The sequence below is a fragment of the Bos indicus x Bos taurus genome, chromosome 17, assembly GCF_003369695.1.
Source record: "Bos indicus x Bos taurus breed Angus x Brahman F1 hybrid chromosome 17, Bos_hybrid_MaternalHap_v2.0, whole genome shotgun sequence".
Taxonomy (NCBI): Eukaryota; Metazoa; Chordata; class Mammalia; order Artiodactyla; family Bovidae; genus Bos; species Bos indicus x Bos taurus.
Genome location: NC_040092.1, coordinates 57,658,024 through 57,673,547, shown reverse-complemented (window position 1 = coordinate 57,673,547; position 15,524 = coordinate 57,658,024). Strand labels below are relative to the sequence as shown.

Genomic DNA, 15,524 nt, shown 5'->3' with positions numbered 1-15,524 from the left:
CCCGATACTAAGTTTTTAAAAATTGGGATGAAAACGGACTTGACCTACAAAGTTACCATTAGTATAAATAAACTGATGTGGTAAACAAAAAACCACTATGCCATACTTGATGCTATATTTTAGAGGAGACTTCATGACGAAGGCTCACAAAAGTGGAGAGTCCTCCTTGTACCATAGCTATCTCATCGGAAATAAAAATCTCCAGGAACAATGAATCTATACAAAGAAAGAGCATGAGCTGCTGCTGCTGCTGCTGCTGCTGCTGCTGCTGCTGCTAAGTCGCTTCAGTCGTGTCCGACTCTGTGCGACCCCACTGACGGCAGCCCACCAGGCTCCCCCAACCCTGGGATTCTCCAGGCAAGAACACTGGAGTGGGTTGCCATTTCCTTCTCCAATGCATGAAAGTGGAAAGTGAAAGTGAAGACACTCAGTCATGTCTGACTCTTCGCAACCCCATGGACTGCAGCCCACCAGGCTCCTCCATCCATGGGGTTTTCCAGGCAAGAGTACTAGAGTGGGGTGCTATTGCCTTCTCCGGAGTATGAGCTACTTCCCTGAAAAAGGAGGGTGTGATGCCAGCCCTGCAGATTCTGCGGTGATTTTATTGCTTTAGACTGCAAGGTAACTACTGGGAATCACCTTTGACCTGTGTCCCTATAAAGATACATCAAAAGGAAATGAAAAATATTCTGTCCTTCATTGGCAAATGGAGTTATGTTTTGAGGGCACAAGTGGCTAAAAGTCCAAGGTTTGTAAAAATGGATGCTGAATGAGTTTAATAAGCCATAGAAGAATCTGAATCTGCTAAGATTATTCAAGGGAAACACTGCCAAATAACTAAAAAAGGTAAATATCAGGCTGATGGATGGATTTTTAAAATGTCATGTGGTACATGTATTTGCTTCATCCTCTCTGCCTAGAATTTAAACTTCCTAGATGATATGCATTAGGTATGTTGCCTTTTCCCCAGCAGCCCTGTGAATGGTCTGTAAAAGGTCTTGGTCAGCATGATGAATGTTTTGGTTTTAATTATAAGAGCGTTTTCTGGGTATCTCACTTTAAGTGTTCATTTCCACAAAAACAGTTGCTGCATCTGTTTTACAGCTCTGTCTTTAGAAGGAAAGGTTTAATACATCTGGCACTGTCTTCATGGACATTCCTCCCAGCCCCACACACCCACACCATCCACCCAAATCTCCATTCAAAGTTAGAAGACAGCTATGCCAAACATCTTTTCAATTTAGTGGCAAAGCTCTGGCACCCTGATATTCTGATATTCTTTCACTATTTCTGTATTTTTTTTAATAAAAAAAGGCTGAAACTCCTGCGCAGTGAGAAAATTGCCTCATCTTGCCATTAGATCTCTACAAACAGGATTTATCCATTGCATCAAGTCCCAAGTATGACAGAGGTGGTTTTTGTTTGTTTGTTTGTTTGTTTGTTTGCTTTTCTTGAGAGGAGTGTGTTCTGTAGTACCCCATGGAGGGGGAATTTCACTGTGTAATGGGCTCCTCAGTTATGATCCCTATCCTCCAGGGCCTGCATGGATTGCTTGCCTATTTTGTTTCGGCTTCTCTCCATCCACCTCACCTGTGATGGTAGCTGAATGTAGCAGAAAGAGCTTGAAGAGAAAGAAGGGGAAGGGCTGCAGGGGGAGGATGAGCCAAGCACAGTTTCTGGTCCATAATGTTTATTTATTCATTCTGTAAACATATATGGAAGCGACAGGATGTTAAGCGTTGTTCCAAGTTCTGAGAAGAGTGATGGGGGGAAAAAATAGAAAACACAAAACCAAACACCCAAGTCTCTGCTCTCATCGGTAGAGCTTCCACTCTAGAGGCAGTTCAGTGCTTGCGGAGTGAAGGGACGCCTAGACGCAGGGAGTGACAGCGGAGGTGACAGCTGGGGGCAGCTCCAGCTTCGGGCTTTGTGTAACTGTTGAGTCCTGACTTACCCAAATCGACTTCTCCGTCCCAACTTGGGGAGTCCGGTCTCTCTGCGGAACAAACTGTAAGCCGTACGAGCATTCTCACTTCTTTTTTAAAATGTAAAGTGCTGGTTGGGAGGGGAAAGGCTTGAGGGTGCCTGTCTGGACCGGCGCTCACCTTCCCGACACCCCCATTACCTTTGAGCCGCTAAGTGGAAACCTCTCCAAGAGAACCGCCAGGTGGCACCTGTAAGGCGCAGATGGGGAGAGCTGTTTGCCCCACACCCCACAACCCGGAATAGCCCGGCTGCTTGCCTTCGCCTGCGGGCTTGTGGGCTAGGCGGTGGAGGAGAGTTAGCCTCCGTGCAGCCTGCGCGATTACGTACCCTGTTTTCCCGACACCCCAAACAACGCTGAGTGTAGATCTGCCCCCAAGCGCCCGGGCTGCTCAAGGCATGTCACATGTTTGTTGGGAGCGGCTCGGCCTCAGTCACCGAGCCGCGACGTGGGGGCTGTTGGTGGGTGGCCGGGGACCGAGTCGAGTTGGAAGCCTCGCCGGTGCCCAGGTCTCCTCCTCTCGACTTCATCCTGGGCCACTGCGAAGGAGTGGCGAGAGACAGGGGTCCCAGGGCGGTGGCAGGGTGAAGTCCGGGGAACAGGGGACACCTCCTCCCACTCTCTCCCGACCCCACCTGGGTCTGAGCCAGGATCCGGGGCGCCTCTTCCCGCGGCTTAAAACCCCTGCGGTTTCGGTGGCCCCAGGAGCAGTGTGCCGGCCTCGGGTCACCCCTCCCTAAAGCGCTCCGCAGCGGCGAACCCAGCAGCCCAGCCTGGGGACCATCCCCGCTAGCAGAGGGGCCCAGCAGAAGGTCGGGGAGCAGGGAGGCCACCCACGGAGCACGCGTGTCAGGGTCGTTGTGGATTGGGCGGCCGGGTCACCAACTCCACTCCATCGGTAGCGGGAAGCGAGCTGCGCCAGTTTCGAGACTGTGGTTGCCGTCGCTGCCTCTATTCGGCCGCCGGTGACATTGGGAGGAGACCGCTGGGAAAGGGCCGAGGAAGAGGAGGAGGAAGAGGAGCAGGGAGGGGTGGGGCGGGGGGCAGAAAGTAGCGGTTGTGCCAGGGGGCGTGTGAGCAGCCGGAGAGGCGGCCGCGCCGGCGATAACTTCTCCCGGGCGCGCGCGGCCGGTGAGGGAGCTGGGAGCGCGGCGGGACCCGGGAGCCCGAGGGAGGCACGGGAGCCTCGGGAGCCGCCGCCCGCGCCCTGCGCCCTGCGCCGCCGCCGCGCCTCCGGCTCGCTTCCTCCGGGTTCCCAGCCCCGGGTGCTGAAGCTCGGGTCTATAAATAGCAGGTTACTGCTCCTGCTCGGCGCTCACAGGCTCACCAGCGAACGCCGGAAAGTCAGACTAAAAGTGTCTGCTGCTGCCGCTGCTGCTGCCGCCCCCCACTCCGCCTCCGGGAGAGGTAATTACCCGCCGGGGCCCCGAGGGCCCGGTGGGGGCTTTGGCGGGGTGGGCTGGGTGATGGTGGGGGATCCGTGGGTGGGTGGACGTTGGAGCGGGTCTGACTGAGAGCGCGGGGGCACGTCCTGCCTGGGGTGCGGGGGGTGGGGGGTAGAGCTTGTCTGTCTGGCATCAAGTTTCTCAGCCTGGCGGCCCCGATAGCCCCATCCAGAACCTCGATCCTGAGGGGTGTGGTGTGCTGTGCTGTGCTGCCTGACCTGGGTTGCCGGGGTACCCCTGACACCCGCGGACCCTCTGGCCTGGAGCCCCTTGGCCGGGGCCGCGCGCCGGTCGAGATTCACCGTCACCCTCACCCCCTCACCCTCGCTCTCTGGGCCCTGCGTTAATTCGGAGCTCTCAGAGCTCCCTGACCTTCCAAGGCTGCGCCCACCCTCGCGGTCCTTTTGAAGAGGCTGCGGGCGCCCGGGGAACGCGCTCTCAGCCCCATCCCGGCGGCTAAGCTGCCGCCGCCGCCCGCCTAGGGAGAAGTCGTCTTCAAGGCAAGGGCAGGGGGTGGGAGGTGGGAGTAAAGATGATTGATACTGGGGTCTCGGTTGCCTCAAGTTTTGTTTTTCCCTAAAGAGCCCCTCTCCATGACCACCCCCATCCCACTCCAAGAAACTCAATTCTGGCAAAGAAGCCCGGGGTACGTCTCTTCTTGGCCACCGGGCATCTCTTGAGAGGTCTCAAGAAAAGGGTTAGAAAGCGAGGGCAGTGGCTGGAGGGTCGTGGTCGTGGGGGGAGTTGTGGCGGGGCGGGGAAGAACGGTTGGTTGGCGTCTGAAAACTGCGCTGCAGAGTCCACGGGCGCGCTGGCACCTCTGGCAAAGAGGGCCAGGCCAGGGATGTTAGGAGCCAGGGGCTGGTTCCTGAACGGACTTTCGGGCTTGCAGCTGGGACTAAGATCAGAAAGCTGGAGCTCCAGGTACCTGCTTTTGCCTCTCCCGATGCCTCTGAAATCTCCCTTTAAGGGGGTGGTTTCTGTGGAGAGGCACTGGCAGTTACTGTCTGGGGACAAGAGGTTTATAAGGGTGAGGATGTGCATAGTGATTAGATTGTTGCTGCTGCTGCTGCCCCATACTTACTGGAAAAACCTGGGAGGTTTTTCTATTACTCTTGTCTTAATGATGCAGATTCACTTTGCCTGCCTCCCCCTAACCCCCGTAGCCGAGCTAAGTTTCCTCCCTCTTTCTGAGGTGTGTTCTGTGAGGTCATTACATTACATTTCGACTTCTCTCCAGGTGTTAAAACATTTTGCATATCTCCTTCCTCTCCTGATAGAACTTGTTTATAAAGATGTGGCTCTATAAAGTAAGTGAAAACCTGGCAGACAGGGGTGTCGATTGCCCTCTTCACCTCAAGAAGGGCACTAGGTAGCTTGTTTGTAAGCGTAGGATTACATTTCAAAGGCCCTGATTGTAATAGGGATTTTCTTAATGGATCCTGGAACAGCAATAGTAGTAATCTGTCTGTGCTAAAGCGGGCATAGAAGGTGCAAGGAACCACCAAGAGGGCAGCTGGCTAGTGCAAGAAGTTAAGTAAAAACAGGACTGGGTAAGTGGGCATTGCCTTACTTAATAAACAAAGAAATGCATTACCTTGTGTTTCTTTGTGGTGTACTCCTGTAAGGTAAAGCATTGATGTAAAATTAGAGTAAATCATCTATGGCTTCCTGATATGTACTTGAGCACTAAAAACTGAACCTCTTGGATCTGTAGTAATGTACAATGCCACTGCAATAGAATGCTTTTTCAGGATATTTCTTTAAAATGTGATTTAGAACATTGTCCTTGAAAGGTTATGAACTGTGCATGAGAAGAGAGTCTAGATCCTTAGTGTTGTTCAGAATACTATGTGCTGATTGAAATACTGCTCTTACTTTTGAAGACTGTTCTCTGTGATTAGGCAAATCAATACTTATTTGTGATAAATTAATGACCAGTTAAGATGTACATATTTATAACTGTGTTTTGCTTTTGATCCTTTGATAAAGTACAAGAAAAACCAGAGAGACCAAGTTTAGTCTTGTTCTTCCAGCTATTTAAGGAAACACATGGTCAAAGTTATAGGCAGAAAGTACTTTCTATGTTGGGTTTGAGCTTCACTTTGGGGATGTAAATTGACTGAATGACTTCATATCCCATAAGAGTTTTGTCAAAATACTCATAACACAGACTCATCAGTTAAATTTGATTATAAAATAATGCTATTATATTTGAGATGTGTGAAATGGAAAAATCATTAAGCTTAGAGAAAAGCCAGATATTTGTTCTAAATTGTGCAAATGGAAAGTAATTCCTTTCCTTTCTGAGGCCTGGGAGTTTCTTCTAGTACAAGTAATATTAATCCCCACATGGTGACAGAAGTAACTTTCACTACTTTAAGACAAAACCCAACAGGGTGATTCTCCTGAAGTCAAAGAAAAAAGTCCAGACTGATCTTATATCTCTTAGCAACCGAATAGATGTCAGTTATCAGGTGACATCTGAGAATACAAAGTTTAAAAAATTATGAGATAATAGTGAAATGCTTACTGAATATCTATTATATTTTCTAATTTCATAGTGCAAAATCCCTAGCCAGTACTAATATTATATATACAAATATCATAATTTTTGTAATCTGTGTAAACTCTTGTCTTTCATAACCATGGGAATTTTAATAGCTAGAAATGTGCCGTTTTAAATAATCTCAAGTTTAATATTAATGTTCACTTATTTGAAAGCTGTACTTGTCTCGTCTGTATTCCATACCTTAATTTTTCAATGTGTCCTATTTATCTTTCTGAAGCCCCAGGGAATCGGTTTTATAGCCATTTTATTACTACTTTTTAATATTGAGTTAGAAATCTTTGATTATAGATCTCTTTAGGACACATAAATATACACAGTTTCATATTCAGGCTAATAAATGAGGTTATCAGACAAATAATTTCAGTTTAAACATTTATTTTCAGGCAAATACAAATGATGATGCTATGATTGCATTTTTGAATGCAAGCTGCACATAGCTTTTGTTTTCCAAAACTTTAAATGCAGTATGTATGTACCTAAAAACACATTAAGATATGGGAGAAAATTTTAAGGAATCTTCAGAGTCTCAGGTATAATTGTCATTTGGATTAAGACTTATTAGTTCATTTATTTTCTATGTTTCCATGACCTTGTAGGCCCAGCAGGAACATTTTAAAATACCTGTGAAGTTTCATTATTTAACTATCTTGTTTGTGTACCTGCATCTGCTGTGGAATTTTCCTTACATAAGGCACAATTGTAACTTCTGTCTTACCTCCTAGAAGTAGCTTATCATACATGGTATACCATAAGGCCCAGGATTATCCAGTAGTTGAAACTTCAGACTTTGTTTTTTCCAACTAACTGTAGTTTTACTGAACACTGACAGATATAACCCCAACATAGTATGAAGAGTTGAATTTCAATGTAAAATGAGTTCTTGAATCATGTTTTCCAAACTGAGTTTCTTAAATTGCAATATTTTGAGTAAATTCTGTCTCCTGCATTGGCAGCCTTGCCTGCTAGGTGTCCTTACTGTGCAGTAGAGGCCTCAAAATAGACCTCAAAATAGACTAAGTGGAACAGACTTGGCAGCATTTATTTGATTAAGCTGATTAAAGGAAGTCGTGAGAAGTTGTCTAGATCATGTGGCTTTGATCAGAGATTCCTTTGGGAATTATCTAAATTAATGATTTCAAGAGAGAACTTGCCTCCCTCTGTTCCCCCTCCCCTGCCTCTCTCCCTCTCTCCCTCTGCTTCCTTTCTTTCTCTTTCTTTCCTTCCCTCTGTTCATTTGTTTCTTACCTTTCTTTCTGTCTTTACCGGCCCTTCTGGTTGTTAACATGGAGCTCTGCAACAGGCCTCGTGTTGAAATTACTGAGCTATGTGCTCTATTTTCAACGTTTCCAAGAAGGAGAAGTTTCTGGGATATACAGGCAAGCCCTAATACTCACTCTGATTTTGAGTGATCAGAGTAACAACAACAACTTCCCCAGATCAACATAAAATATAGTTCTTTAAAATGTCCCTATATGAGTTGTTTTAATACAGCCATTGTTTATAGATGATAAGTCTGAGCTATGTGCTCTATTTTCAACGTTTCCAAGAAGAAGTTCCTGGGATATACAGGCAAGCCCTAATACTCACTCTGATTTTGAGTGATCAGAGTAACAACAATAACATCCCCAGATCAACATAAAATATAGTTCTTTAAAATGTCCATATATGAGTTGTTTTAATGCAGCCACTGTTTATAGATGATAAGTACTTTAGAAGGAGAACCTGAGATTTTTCTGGGTCTCAAAAGAGACTGTGATTTTTTTTTTTTTTTTAAGTAAAGCAGCAATAATTTAAAGGGAATCCTCTGAGCATTTTTTGCTACAATGAACAAGTGACAGAAATATGAGTCTTTTACCTTTCACCTAAGTTCTTAAGATAAGTAGTTACCGTGCATTAAGTAGACCAAATTGGAGACTACCATTGTAAAGCAAATAAAATGTACTCCCTTAACCATAGTCAAGTTCTCTATAGCAACCCGTTCTTTAATCCAGTCTGTCACATGTTTCTCATTTCATTTTCTTGCATCTTTACTCTTACAGTCAAAAGATCAGAGACAGGTTTGAGCAATTAACACAACCGAACCACAAAAATTATTCACTGCTGTGAAAATAAAGTATAACTAAAAACCAACGACATCTTAAACTGAAATAATAACCCATTGATGAGGGAGTCTATGACCTTAAGAAAGCTTGAAAGTATCATTTGTGATTATTTAACATCCTATGAAGCCCTTTTGAATATTTTCATATGCCAGACTTGCTAGATAACCATATATTCCACTTTGAGTACTGGTGTATATCACATTCATAATAGAATATGTTACATACTTGATACATAGTATTAAAAAGTAACCTTTTAAAAATTTCATGTCTTCATTAACAAAATCCATAACTTTTTATGTTTACTAATCTAATCAAATCTTTTTTGACCTAAATTTATGAGACAGTGATGATTTTATGGTATATGTAATTTCATTTCTCCCTCATAGCCTTCTTCCTTTTAGCAATTATGAATAAATGTTCTAGAGCTGTCTTTTTGGATAAGTTTGCTTTAAAATAAAACATTTCTGCTTTTCAGAAGGCGTCCATTTGGAGAGGAGACAGTCACCACTAGGTGGCACTATGCAATGCTTAGTAGCTATGAGTCCTTTTATTAATAATTGCAATATATTTATTATTAAAGCTTTCTTTTACACGGAATTTATTATATCATGAGCAAGTTAATGAAACTAAAATCAACAGACAGCTGAATCTTTAGCAGTAGCAGTATATTTAGAAGATCTATTATTTGTAATACTTTAAAGATTTGATTGTAATATTTAACACACTCTGCTTTTATGTGAGGTCTGCTTATGTGAGGCATTGCTAGGAGTTAATTGACCTAAACGTGCCAAAATTCTGCTTGTAGCCGGGTAAAAGAAAGGGAAAAAGAAAATTAAGTGAACACAATAGAAACCCACCCCTGGCAAATGGTCATTCTAAAACAGACGTTGTATTAACCATTTGCATTAATCTTAATCCTCTCATTAAACGGGCTGAGCAGAATTTTTTTCTAGGTGTTGAAGGCTGTAATTGTTCATTTTCTCTGTCTTATTGCCTTTGGGACAATGCAGAAAAGAAAAAAAAAAGGTGCAGATTTTCTCACTGACACTTTGGCAGTTCCCTAATGTCCTCTATAATAGTGATGGCCTGGCCACCACAGTGACCAAATTGGATTAGCCATGTAGCAGTGTAATTTACTTTATTGTGACAGCTGAAATTTATCCAACCCACTTCTTGGTTAATCTGGATGTCGGCATCCATTTCTTTGGCTGAATGATTAAATCATGGACCAGGGCAGAATTAAAATTTATTCCATCATCTGTGCACCGGAAGGGGGACCTATGCATTGGATGACCGCCTGATGTGAACCTCTTCAAGATCAATATGGTGAATATGGTGTGTATTTCAGCCATGGTTATTGGATGCAGCAGTTGTAGGAATGGAAACCAAGGGACAAATTGATCCACGTGAAATGATGCAATTAAGAAATAATACTTCTTTGAAAGCATTTTAATATGTAAAACTTTAAACATAATAAAAAAAGAGTACCATGAGCTCTTACATTCCCATCAGCCAGCTTAAACAATTGTCAAATCATGGCCATTCGTGTTTCATCTACAATCTCACTCACTTTTCCCCTCCCTGCAGTTTTTGGAAGCAAATCCTAGAAGTTTTATTAAAGAAAATATACTTGTGAAGCAGTTATTTACAAAAATAGGTATCATATGAAGGGCGATTTTTAAAAATTACTGAAGTGAGAACACTACATATTTCACCTAAAAAAATTAGGAATCTCAGCATGAGATAAATGATGCACAAATTATAAATTTGTTTCAGGAAAATATGGCAGGTTGAATAATTAAGGAATAGATTTCAACTTAGGTTCTTGATCATATTTTTTTAATCAGCAATGGTGTACAATAGGGACTTCCCTGGTGGTCCAGTGGCTAAGAATCTGCCTGCCAGTCCAGGGGACACAGACTCGATCCCTGGTCTTGGAAGATTTCACATGCCATGGGACAAGTAAGCCAGTGCTCCACAACGACGGAGCCTGCATCCAGCAACGAAGACCTAGTACAGCCAAAAGTAAATACAGAAATATATATATTTTAAAAAGCGTGCAGTAATGTTTCTTGAACATGATAGATAGTCAGGTAGCTATTAGTATGTGCTTGATAAACCAAAGACTGCGTTAGGCTTCTTAGATTAAAACCAATATTGACTGTCTGCATACCTTGTCATCACAGTTTTCTTATATAACATTTTACTTCTAAAGAGTGTGTAGATACAGCAGACCCTTGGCATGCAAGAATTTAGCTTGCATGAGTCAAGATTTTACCATCTGTCTGAAATTACTGGAATTACTTACATGTAGTAATCTACAGTTTTGCTGAGGTGTGAATTTAAATCACACAGTCCTGGAAACTGATCTTTCAGTGAATCCAGCCAATGGCCCAGCAGTCACACCTCCAAGTTACTCTATGGTCTAGGTGACATGGCAATTCACTTTCTAGAACTAATTACCCCTGGTAAGTGTGTTTAAGGATTGGCAATCTGAGAAATTGTTTGGTGCCCCTTTGAAAATATCATGAATCTCTTAAAATGTACCTGTTGAATTTTGTGTTGAGTTGAAATTTTAAATGAATAGGATTTCTTCAGATTTCAAAAAAAATTGACAGTAACCATTATGTATAAATCTTTGTGATATTATGTAAGAGAAAATATAATTCCATAGTAGAGAAAACAAGTAGTTTGTATCTAAAGAGTTTATGCCATGCCATATTTTTCATATGTATAAATTATATAGGCAAAAAGCCCCTGTATAATTTTCTTAACACTAGACACACAATTTATTTGGCTGTTTTGAAATTTACTATAATGTTTTCTTTCCTGGGCTGTGTTTTAAAGATTGCCTCCCAATTTATTCATGCTATTCATATTCCGATTTCCCATTTTATGTTTTGGGTGGGAGTGAAGAATAGTACATACTCAGAATAGTGTAACAAGAAATAATTGAGCCAGTTGGCTTCCAGTTGATTTCTTTCTTTTTTTCCTGCTCTCCCCCCCACCCCCAGATTATAAATGTAATAGCTCTCTATTGGGGAATAAAAGATGGCAAATAGAGAACATTCTTAGGAAGGCAAAAAAAAAAAAAAAAATCACTGAAGGACATATTGTTAGCATTTTATCATATTTGTTCCTAGAATCCTGTCATTCTAGAATTTTGTCATTATAGTAAGTGCATGTGTGTGTGTGAGAGAATGTCTTCTGACTTGTTCCACTTAGAATTCTGTTGTTCAATTCAGTGTAGAATTTGACTACGCACCTCCTGTGTCCTGGGCTTCCCAGCTGGTGCTAATGATAAAAAACCTACCTGCCAGTGCAGGAGACATAAGAGATGTGGGTTTGATCCCTGGGTCAGGAAGATACCCTGGAGGAGGGCATGGCAACCCACTCCAGTATTCTTGCCTGGAGAATCCTGTGGACAGAGGAGCCGGGCAGACTACAGTCCGTAGGGTCACAAAGAGTTGGGACACGACTGAAGTGACTTAGCATGCATGCACTCTTATGTTCTAGGTACTATGCTAAGCTCTATTCTGGTTTACAGCAATGAATGAAAAAGAAAATCACTTTGCCTGAGCCTGTAAACACTTCTCTAACCTCTTTTTTAATTAAAATTTTTGTTATTATTTAGTTGCTATTTGGTGGTTAGGCATACAAATCACAGTCATTAGTTTAGCTATTTCTGCAACTTTGACTTTTACACTATTGGCATTTTTTTCTATTAACAACACACTGTGATAAATCTTTTCTGTATGACCTCATTTTCTAATATCCCTTGCCTATCATTTTACTGTTTTCTTAGGAATGATTCCTAGAAATAATGTACTGGATAAAAGTATGAACCTTTCAAAAATTCCTCATACATATTGCCAAACTGCATTTTTTTAAAGACTGCACCCATTTCATTCTCCCTGGAAGTACAATAGTCACAGCTCCATCCTCACTGGCATTGAGGGATATAATTATTGTTTATTAAGTTTGTTATTTGGAGTGAGGAAGACAATTGTGACAATATCAAACAGAACAAGAACACTTATTGTGCCCCTTGTATAGGCCACTCCTCACACAATAACTTGATCTATATTAGCTCATTTAATCTTTGCAACAGCTATTAAGAGGAGGACACTATTACCATCCCATTTTAAAAGTTAGGAACTTATTTTTTTGAGAGGTTAAGTGACTTATCCAAAGTCATATAACTAGTAAGTGGTCGAATTGGATCTTGGGCCAAGACTGATTTTACTGTAAAGTCTAGGCTTTAAAGTACTATATTCTTCCACTATTGTTTTTTTAAGTGAGGCTGAACATAATTTTGTTTCAAAGATCCAACTTTTAAAATTTAATTTGATTTATTTATTTTATGTGTAGTTGATTTACAATGTGTTAGTTTCAGGTATACAGCAAGGTGATTCATATATATATATATACACACACACGTATATCCTTTTTCATATTCTTTTCTATTACAGGTTATTACAAGATACTGAATATAGTTCCCTGTGCTATATACACTACTAGGTCCTTGTTGTTTGAGGCTGAGCATTTTTGAAATGCTTATTTTCATTTGTACTTTAAATAGTAATTTATATTTTTTCCTGTTTGCATATTGGGACCTTGATTTTCTTTTAATCAATTTTAGTGTTTTTTTTTTTTAATGATACTGTATTTTTGTCATTTGTTATCTGTATTGCTTTTCTTTCTTATATTTTTTTAACATATGAAAGTTGAAAATGAATGGCTTGAATGGCATATTTCTTCCATTGATTTTTTTTTTTTTACTTAGATAATACTTTCTCATTTATAAAACAGATTAACCTTTACCTAAATTATCCTTCCCTTAATTTGGAAGTGGATTGCCATTTCCTCCTGCAGGGGATCTTCCCAACCCAGGAACAGAACCCATATCTCTTGTGTCTCCTGCATTGGTAGGTGGGTTCTTTACCACTGTGCCCCCTGGGAATCCCTAAGAGCCGTACTAGACATCAGTCATTTTGTACAAGTGTTTTCCTGTTTCAAGATTCCTTCTTCAAAATGACCAGGGAGTTAGGCAATATGTACTGTGGCATGGGTCCACTTGAGCTTTGCTCATTCCTGTTCAGTGTTTGGCTTAATGACATCTCATTGTCCAGGAAAGGGAGGGGCACGTGAGGCTTGAAAGCTTCTCTTTCCCATGACTGGGCTATAACCTTTCTCTAAACGTATTTTTATTTTAAATTAGTTTCTTAAATTACCCTAGGAAGATACATTCAGTGTAAATTTTTAAAACATCAAAATGCAGTAGTTCTACTTCTTCAACAGCTCACCAAGGAGTTTTCATAAAATTGTTCAAATGTAATGTATATGTAATATCTTGTATATAAAAAAATACAATCCAACAAACATTGCTCAGTTTGATATTTGGTTTCCAGTTGTCAAAGCCGGTTAAAGTACCTCCAAGATCATCAGTTTTGGCACATTATAATGCATTGACAGGGTTGGGTAACTAGCCTGAGTTGTAGCTTATTTATTTAGGTCTGTACTCCAGTGATATATATATATATATATATATATATATATATATATGTATTAAATGAATGTCCAGAAAGATGTTCATATATGCAATTAGTTTCTGTCTTCTTAAAATGCTATGTAACTATATACTCCAGCTCTCTTCCACTGACCCTGGTATATAAAACAATTTGCTTATTGGAATCATGCAGAAGAGAAAGCCTTGTTTTATGAACATGAGTCCTCCAGGTTTTCTTGAAGCCAAGACTTGTTTATCTCAGGCTAAGGACAGGAGGTGCAGGATACGTGGGTTCAGTCCCTGGGTTGGGAAGATCCCCTAGAGGAGGAAATGGCAACCCACCCCAGTATTCCTGCCAGGAAAGTCCCATGGACGGAGGAGCCTGGTGGGTCACAGTCTAAGGGGTTGCAAAGAGCACTTGAGCATGCACAATGAACCCCACATCTGCTGGTGCCCTGTCTCAGGAAGCTGCAGACAGACAAGGGGGAGGAGTATGATGTGGGGGGTGTCTTTAGCCCTGCTCATCCATACCTCTGATTCCAGTTATATTATTTTCAATGGCAGTTATTCTACACAGTGACCTGTACATGTCAGTTATATTCAAGTTACAGACACTGGGTTGTGGTAAGAACTATGTTGGTCTCTGTGTTTAAAACTATAGGGACTTCTCTACAGATGGGTCACTAAGTCAGATTCTAGTAACATTCATTTTCCTTTTCGTAGACTAGATCACTGAACTCAACAACAAATGAAAACAAGTGAAAGTGTGTCTTATAATTTGCTTCTGTTAAGGCTTTATGATTTCCATGCTTAGGTTTCTATATTTCTTTTCAGTTGAATGCTTGAAGCAATGATGCACTAGCAGTGATGACAATCCTCAGGAGAGTCTTTCTCCCACTGGTTTAAATTTCCCTGTCAAAATTTCTCAGGTAATGTGATACCGAGGAAAAGTGTGCATGTATGAGAGAAAAAGATTGACCAATGTGGACAGGGCCAGGCAAACACACTACAATGGGGATCATAAACCACGTGACACCTGGGATTCCAACCCTTACAGACCTATATCTCCGTAGTGTTTTCTGCATCCAGCGTATAAACATTAATCATACTTTAAAAATGACTTAAAAATCACTGAAAGATACTCCCTTAGTGCAAGAAGTTACCTCTACTTTAACTATTTCCATGCCCCATTTTAGATGCCCAAGGTTTTATTATTTATTTAAAGTATAAAGCGTTAATTTCTGCTATAGTGCAAGGTGATCCAGTTATACATATATACATTGTTGTTTAGTCTCTAGGTCATGTCTGACTCTCTATGACTCCATGGACTGTAGCCTGCCAGGCTCCTCTCTCCATGGGATTACTGGAATGGGTTGCCCTTTCCTTCTCCGGAGGATCTTCCTGACCCAGGGGTTGAACCTGAGTCTCCTGCATTGAAAAGCAGATTTCTTTACCACTGAGCCACCAGGGAAGCCCCATACATATATTTATATATATTCATTTTAAAAATAGTCTTTCCATTATGGTTTATCATGGGATATTGAGTGTAGTTCCCTGTCCTGTACAGTAGGACCTTGTTATTCATCCATTCTGCAAGGAGATCAAACCAGTGTATCCTAAAGGAAATCAGTCCTCTATAATCATTGGAAGGACTGATGCTAAAGCTGAAACTCCAATAATTTGGCCATCTAATGTGAAGAACTGACTCTTTGAAAAAGACCCTGATGCTGGGAAAGACTGAAGGCAGGAGGAGAAGGGGACGACAGAGGATGAGATGGTTGGATGGCATCACTGACTCAATGGACATGATTTTGGGCAAGCTCCAGGAATTGATGATGGACAGGGAACCCTGGCATGCTGCAGTCCATGGGGTTGCAAGGAGCTGGACATAACTGAGCAACTGAACTGAACT

The 15,524-nt window shown here is 41.8% G+C and overlaps 1 protein-coding gene and 1 long non-coding RNA gene across 3 annotated transcripts in view; one reads left to right on the top strand and one right to left on the bottom strand.

Annotated features, from left to right (window-relative positions):
* Nucleotides 1-1,673: 1,673 nt before the first annotated feature.
* Nucleotides 1,674-2,915, bottom strand: LOC113907798. Its single transcript, XR_003515284.1, has 3 exons — nt 2,314-2,915; nt 2,126-2,174; nt 1,674-2,008 (listed from the first exon to the last, which is right to left on the bottom strand). It is a non-coding gene; the product is annotated as an uncharacterized LOC113907798 (long non-coding RNA).
* A 147-nt stretch (nt 2,916-3,062) lies between these two features.
* Nucleotides 3,063-15,524, top strand: part of INPP4B (inositol polyphosphate-4-phosphatase type II B) — an 850,869-nt gene continuing 838,407 nt past the window's right edge. Inside the window, exon 1 of one of the 2 annotated variants that reach the window (XM_027567415.1) lies at nt 3,063-3,391. The gene's annotated coding sequence lies outside the window, so the exon portion shown is untranslated. The remainder of the gene's footprint in view (nt 3,392-15,524) is intronic. The other variant, XM_027567414.1, reaches the window with a different exon arrangement.